This window comes from Gadus chalcogrammus, chromosome 16, assembly GCF_026213295.1.
Source record: "Gadus chalcogrammus isolate NIFS_2021 chromosome 16, NIFS_Gcha_1.0, whole genome shotgun sequence".
Classification (NCBI taxonomy): Eukaryota; Metazoa; Chordata; class Actinopteri; order Gadiformes; family Gadidae; genus Gadus; species Gadus chalcogrammus.
Window position 1 is genome coordinate 36,539,456 of NC_079427.1, and position 7,561 is coordinate 36,547,016.

General features: G+C 41.7%; 1 long non-coding RNA gene across 3 annotated transcripts; it reads left to right on the forward strand.

The window, feature by feature from the left end:
- The first annotated feature begins 42 nt into the window (after window positions 1-42).
- LOC130405525 (uncharacterized) lies at window positions 43-6,752 on the forward strand. Of its 3 annotated transcripts, none has more exons than XR_008904348.1 (4): window positions 43-1,336; window positions 1,439-1,504; window positions 1,721-1,999; window positions 2,824-6,752. It is a non-coding gene; the product is annotated as an uncharacterized LOC130405525 (long non-coding RNA). The 3 variants fall into 3 exon arrangements; XR_008904349.1 differs by having other exon boundaries at window positions 43-401; window positions 928-1,336; window positions 1,721-6,752; XR_008904347.1 differs by having other exon boundaries at window positions 1,721-6,752.
- Window positions 6,753-7,561: the final 809 nt, after the last annotated feature.

Sequence of the window (7,561 nt, forward strand, 5' to 3'; positions counted from 1 at the left end):
CAAATCCTAGCGTAATCCTAGCCTACTTGTCGGTGTGTGAGTGTAGTCCACTGAAATTTGGTTGTAGTTCTTCATATTACCAGCAGGGGGGGAAATTTACTCTAAAGTCGGCTCTGGTTAGGTGAGACGAAAGTGATGTCGAACATATTATCCTTTGCGTAATTCTTCTAAAAACGTGAAGATATAAGATGTGAACATTATTGTTAGTATCAGTTTTTTTAGTTCAAAAATCAAAGTTTTTTGTCTTTCGTGGTTTTTAAAATCAACTTCCGGGTCAGTAGATGGCGGTAAATAACGTAGATATACAGTGAAGAAGGTCATAAATGGAGGTGGACCTGGAGAATTTCCCTATCGCCTGAGCCGTGGCACAGGACCAGATAAACCACATGAAGACAGATAAGGTGGGTAGGAACTGCTCTTAAGTTGCTTGCTGTGTCACCCAACCTGGGCAAACAGTAGCCTATGTGTAGTTAAGTGTCATATAATTCCAGTGAGTGAACCGCTAACTGATAGCAGGCTAACTAGCTCAAGTGGTTAGCGCTCGTGTCTTTCGATCCTGATGTTAGAGCATGGAAGTAAAGTTAGAATTGTATTTGTAATGCTTTCTGTAATCTTGCAATTGAATCGTCGTATGACGATTTTAATTGAAGCGTCGTATGAATACGGGGACGGACAAAAATGTCAGTTTCGAAATCATGTCGTGTCGGTAGCAGTTAACATTTAACTGGTCGGTGGGTGAAGATTTGGAGTTCGTGCTACTGCTACTAAAGATCTGTTGTAATATGGTGGTCCTGGAATTACCTGACTGTTAAGTGAAATACAGTTCACTCAAATTAACTAGGCTATTGGTTTATGGTTCATGTTTGTTGGTTTCTGCACTGCATGTGCGTTTCTTTAACTGCTTTTCTCCAACATTTTTGCTTGCAGATTGACAAGGCTGTGCTTACACTGATGACTGATGAGCAGCTTGCACGATATATACCAACCTATGGCGATCGACTAGCTGTTGTCTCTTTTTGTCATCAGCAGCGCCATACACCTAACAGAGTGACCCTTTTGGAGAGGATAAGGGAGAAGATAGGGGACAGGAAGATGTTGAAAACGGAATGTCACACGCCATCAGAATCGCATGGATTGTCTAGAAAGTGCAACAAAAGTGGAGAAAAGGTGGTACGGAAGATTGAAATTGGGTGGCTTCACTATTCAAAACCTCACTACACCCAGGTGAGAACGAGGCATGGTGGTGGGACTAGACACACAACGGTTCCTAAAGAAACTACCGTGGAGCAGGTTCTAGAAACCGGAAAACAGCTGTTTTTCCCAAATGGATTTTGAGGTGCGTGACTTCAAAAGGAATTGCATTCAGTTGGAAGAGACCGTGGGCAAGTTGTATGAGTCAACAAAGTTGAAGCTTCTCCGTTTTTACATCTGCTCAAAGGACAAATCTTCTGTGGAGGACGAAAGTGACTCATCGACTGAAGATTTAGAAGATCTAAGCACAGGGGTTTGTTACTTTTATTCTTTCTTGTTCCCATGGACAGTATATGGTGACCACAAACAATGGGGTTACGGGTCAAATAACACTGAATTCCCCTTTAGCAGATGTATTTTGGTGTTTGTTAGAATTGACTTAGTGAACAATATGTAGTCGTCCTGGTACATTTTTATTGTGAAGTAATGTGTTGCAAGACTTAAAGCATTTTTTTTGTGTTTGTTGCAGAATCTGAATGCCATTGTTTCAGACCCTGCAACATCTGACTCATCCACCAACATTCCCAGTGATCGGCAAGAGGAGGCCGACTTCATTATTAATGTTGATGACACCGCTTCAGAGCAGTCTTCTGATTTGGACATTACAGACATAGAAGACACGAGCCCGAGGAGAGTCAAAGATTCCAATGCAGTCTCAGAGTCAGACACAGTAGAGTGGTGTTCGGATTATGAGGCTGCTTCAGAGGATGAGGTGACAGTCCAAATAAGATGTTCAAATGTTTTACAGGTAATTAATGTTAATAGTACCTAATGAGAAAGGGGTCAAATTTCAGGGAAGCATGTAACCAACAATCTTATAAAATGTTGGGAGTGCTTATTCTGAATAGCTGTGATTCTAAACTCCAGTTTAAACTGCTAATTAGCACGTTAGTATAGATGGTTCCTTTGAATACCCTTTTTGACCACGATGGCATTAGAATCACAGAAAGTCTAGGCCTGTATGCATTAGGCTTCACATTTAGTAAGCAATTGCAGGATCACATTCCCTCATTTTTGAAGGAGGTTTTTTGTGATCATATACATCTCTGCACTCTTAACACCCACCTGAATGATAAAAAAAACATTAACATTTGAAGAAAATTTAGCTTTAAGTGCTTTACATTTACAGATAATTTACCAGTTTTTATTTACCAGTCTCCCCAAGAGCAACTTAAGGTTAAGTGCCTTGCTCAAGGGCACAATGGTGGCAGCTTCGAAACCACAAATTCCAGGCTACTAGCATGTTAGCCAGGTTCCTTAACGACTATGCTACCAGAGCCCCAGTGCTTGCGAAGATAAAAAAGACCATGATATTTAAGACCATTTCCACTTTGTTCTGGACCATTTCAATTGTTCTGGGCTTTACATGGTCAACTCATTTTGCATGGTTTCACATGACATCACCAAGTGAGATTGTGTTGGTTCTGCTGGGTTCTATGTTTAGAAAGTTGTCATTTCTATTTTGGTGTGCCAGTGAATTTTTGATAAATGTGATGTCTCCCGTTTTTGTACCTCAAACATGCTGCAGTTCCTCATGCAATGACTCTTTTGTGTTCTGTCTTCGTCTTCCAGTCGAGAGAACAGCCGAATGCTCCTGCCCATGCATCACCTGATTCCTCTGTCCAATCAATAGCTGCCATCTCAGGGCCCACAGAGGGTTTTCGTCGAGCTTCAATTAAGGTTATGTGATATTATTTTGAAGTTTAGTATTTCTATTTTGAAGTTATGCTATTGAATGTTGGGGAAAATGTCATGTCTCAAACAGTTTGGACCTTAACCATGCTGTAGTTCTTCATACAGTGACCCTTTTATTGTGTTCTGTGTTCGCCTTCCAGTCGAGAGAACTACTGCCGACTGCTCCTGCCCACGTATCACCTGATTCCGTCCAGGCATCAACTGCCAGCTATGGGGCCACAGAGGGTTTTCGTCGAGCTTCAATTCGCAGAATTAATGTGGTCGAAGATGTTCTGTCTGTGTTTATGGACAGTAGTATCATTTCTTTGTTTTTGAAGATGGATTTTGTTAATGAAAATGCTGTTGATGATTCAGGGGTTTCGCGGGAGGTGTACACTGCATTTTGGGAGATGTTTCTTCAGCAGTGTGATGGGGAAACTGAGAGGGTCCCAAGGCTGAGGCCTGATTTCTGTCATGGTGAATGGCAAGCGGTTGGACGTGTGTGGGTGAAGGGGTTACTAGATCTTGGTGTACTTCCAGTGATGCTTTCAAAGGCCTTCATGGTAGCGTGCATCCATGGTATGGATTCGGTAGATGTAGACCTGCTCATTATGTCGCTTTCTCAACTACTTGCCTCCAGTCGAGAGGGCAGCTGTGGAAAGGGCTCTTGAGGGGAGGATGGAGGAAGACGATGAAGATGATTTGCTTGAGCTTTTTTCACGAATGGGCTCACATTCTCTTCCACCAAAAGATAATATGAGAACAGCCATTGAATCCATGGCTCACAAAGCCATTCTGCAGGAGCCTAAATTTGTCAGAGATAGCTTCAGTACAGTTATCTTGGTTGTACAGCAAAACCTTCCTGACAAAGAAAGTGTGTTGGCTCTTTACGGGTCCAAAAAGGCCACAGGCAAACGAGTAGTGCAGTTGTTGGACAGAACAAATGTTGTCCTTAGTCGGAGAGAACAGAATGTGTTCAGTTATCTCCAACGTTACATTAAAAATGCCGACCAAACAAAGGCGGAGAAATTCCTACGCTTCTGCACAGGGTCCAGTGTCATATGTGTAGATAAAGTGATGGTATCCTTTAATGCTGAAACTGGACTTGGGAGAAGGCCAATTGGGCACACGTGTGGTGCTACTCTTGAGGGGAAAAACGATCTGTCTAGTTACTGGACCAGATAAAATGAGACGGAGAGGTAATAAAGTCTGTCGGCACGAGGACCTTGGATTTATAAAGTAAAGTGGCAACGGTTATACAGAGTCATAAAGCGTGAGAAATCGAATATGTCTAAGTCCCTGATCAGCGCTGATGGTTCGTCCAGAGCTTCGCCTCCGTGGAAGGTCTGCTCCAGAAGAAGATGAAAAGTCCCTGTGTGATACAGTCTTATGCTGTATCCTCCTCTCGATGAGGTGTGTGCATTTGAGATGTGTGTGGTTCTGTGTGTTTTTGCTTGACCTTGGCTCTCAGGCCCTGGGGTGTGCATGTGTATCTTCTTGTGTTCCTCCTAACGGGGAGAGCTCTTAAAATGTCTCCTGTGTGATAAATTAAAACGGGGGAGTGCCCCCCCCGAAGTGTCTCCTGTGTGATAATTTAATGTGGCTCTCCCGTTCTTGAGGATGACTGGTGCATTGTCTGAGTGTCTACCATTTGCCTGGATGGGGAAATGGGGCCTTCGGCTCCGGCCTTGACCTGACTATATTATCATGTTTGTGTTATGTGTTTGTTGGGTTAGAGCAAGAGTTGACTATATTGTAATGTGTCTGCCATGTGATGTGCTCATCAGGCTAGGGTAGGAGTTAGCTATATTTGTAATGTACATGTGATGTACTCAGCAGGTTATTTTTCCCAACACTCTTGAGGTTCCTTGCACATATAGCTCTTTCCCTGAATTCAGGACAGAGCTTGATAACGTCCTCTCAAGCAATTACTTCGAGATGGATATAATCTAAAAGTCTTTTATGTTTATTTTGTCATTTGTGAGTTATTTTCTGTTCTCTAAAATACCTGTTCTTGCTGGTAAAATGCTTACATAATGACATTCTTTCTGTTGAAATGTTAGTTTGTATGTCCATAGTCCATATCTATTTTTGTACTACCAGCATGACTATACGGCAGCCAAATTTGTATTTCCTCACCTTTAATTGGAAATCATAGTAATGATTGATTTAATAAGAAAAAGTGCAGTAGTTTAAGGCCTACACAACCTCCAAGGCTGAGATTAGATGAAATTGATTGGCTATGTGGGACATATCACTGAGATTTCAACAGAAACCATGGCAAATTATGTGTGGGTGTGTGATGTGGTTACCATACCAAACTTTGGGTGATGCATGTGTTCCATTTACTCAAAATACAAAAATGTGCATTTTTTTGTGCATATTTGCATAGACCTTTTTGTGCAACTCAGTCAAATTAGTTCAAAAATGTAAAACCTTTTTTAAGTTGCTGTTTTCAAAAGGGGCTTGTTTGATGCAAGGACTGCACTTTCACAAGGTGATGTGAACAAATGTGATCAAGCACTTTTTGTAACTTTAATTATGCTCGACAATCTTTTGTGTCTAGCCCATTATATACATTTATTCAGAGGTACTCGTTTCCTTAGAAGTTGAGATCACCCCACACTATTGTTTTCTTTTTCATTTTTGGAAGAACTGTACATTAAAGTGAGCAAGCATTTTTCAGATTCTGCTTTGTGTATGAAAGTGTCTGCTGAATTTCTTCAACTCCATGTTCTATTCAATTGTATACCTTCAATTGCTATCTCTAACAAAAACCAAACCAACAAAGCCAAAAAGTAGTTTAACCCTGACGGGCTATGTGCTGTGGGACACTAAATTTCAACACCTGTCTGTAAGCTGCACTGTGTCCATTACAGTAGGAGGGTTTGTTTGCTGCAGGTGAATGTCCACTGTTAGTGGAGCGGGAGAAATCCAGACTTAAAACTCCAGGTGCAACTATTCAACCAGAAAATGAGTCCAGTAAAGGTAAAAGTTGTCCATGAACATATCAGTTTTATTCAGGTATCTACAGACAGGGATGCACTATAGGTGAGTCCAATGGTAGGGCAGTGGGTGTGTGAATACTGTAGGTCACATTTGCAGAGCAGTAGTAATGACACCTCTCAAGTGCATGTACAAGTTAACAGCCTGATAAGGATCCTCAGGTAGATGCAGATGTGATTCGACCATGATATCATTGCAGAGTGAATAAACATCTCGATCACAGGGAATGGGCTCTCGAAAGATGCACTCAGTCTTGCATACACCCAGATGTTCACTCTGAACAGGACAAAGGTGGTCTCTAACATTATACAGTTGTGGGATGGCATACATGATATTAGGCCGGCCGCTAGGGACATTAGTATTTCTTGATGGCCTGATGGTATGGGCGTTCCAGGTCTGTGCTGTGTCATCTAATTCATCCTGGTGAGACAAATTGTGACAATTAGGAAAGATTGCAGCATAGTTAACCCGTCAGCCCATAGCACCCCTAAAGCCCCGAAATCCATACATCAAGCAACAGACGTCATTTCACTATTTAGACACAGGTAAATAGCATTTGTAGTAAAATTCATGAAATGAGAACAACTAAATGCTCAGATTAAACAATGTAGGGCCAGTTTGTAAGACATCAACGGTCTAAAAAATAATACAAATTTAGGCTTAGTCGATAGTAATAAACATGTGTGTTCTCTCTGGCAAGTAGGCCAGGCCTAGTGGCAGTGTTGGGTGAAACTCATTACAAAAGAAAGCTATTGCAGGTTAGATGTTGATGTTATGCAGTAATGTACGGTGGCGCTGAGCATTCACCAACAAAAAAAAAGTTTCACAGCTAATGTAGCCGTTAGCACACTCAGGATCTCGTAATTACGAGATAATATCTCGTAATTACGAGATAAGGATCTCGTAATTACGAGAAAAGATCTCGGAATTACGAGATACGGATCTCGTAATTACGAGATAAGGATCTCGTAATTACGAGATAAGATATCATATTTACGACATAAGGAACTCGTTTACGAGAAAAGGATCACGCCTCTCATTCATAAATAACGTTGCTGGCTTGCTGCAGGCCGGCAAAGATGACGCTATCCGACGCTATCGTATTTAATCTCCTGCTCGGGTTGAGGCAATGGGAAATATTGATGTTCCTTAAAAGTGAGGAGGGCATAAATATAAGTATGTCAACATTGCGCAGACATCTGAAGTCATTGGCCGGCAAAGATGACGCCACCGACGCTATCGTACTTTATTTCTTGCTCGGGTTGAGGCATTGGGAAATATGGATGTTCCTTAAAAGTGAGGAGGGCATTAATATAAGTATGTCAACATTGCGCAGACATCTGAAGTCATTGGGACTGTTCAGGAGAAAAGCCCAGTCGGACCTGATAAATTGACGGCGAACCGCTCTAGCCGAGCCTTCTCTCGGAGGGACGCTAAAGTGTGTTGCATAGCGACCGTCGTGCATTTTGAAGGCAGCCAGGAGGGATTACTTTTTTGTATTCTTTAATAAAACAGCTACTTTGACTTTCTTGTTGTTTTTTAATGTAGCGTGTCTATGACTTTCGTTTTGCCATAATAGTAACCGTTGTATAAAAGCAATAGATCACTTCAGTCAGTGGTATGTGCTCAT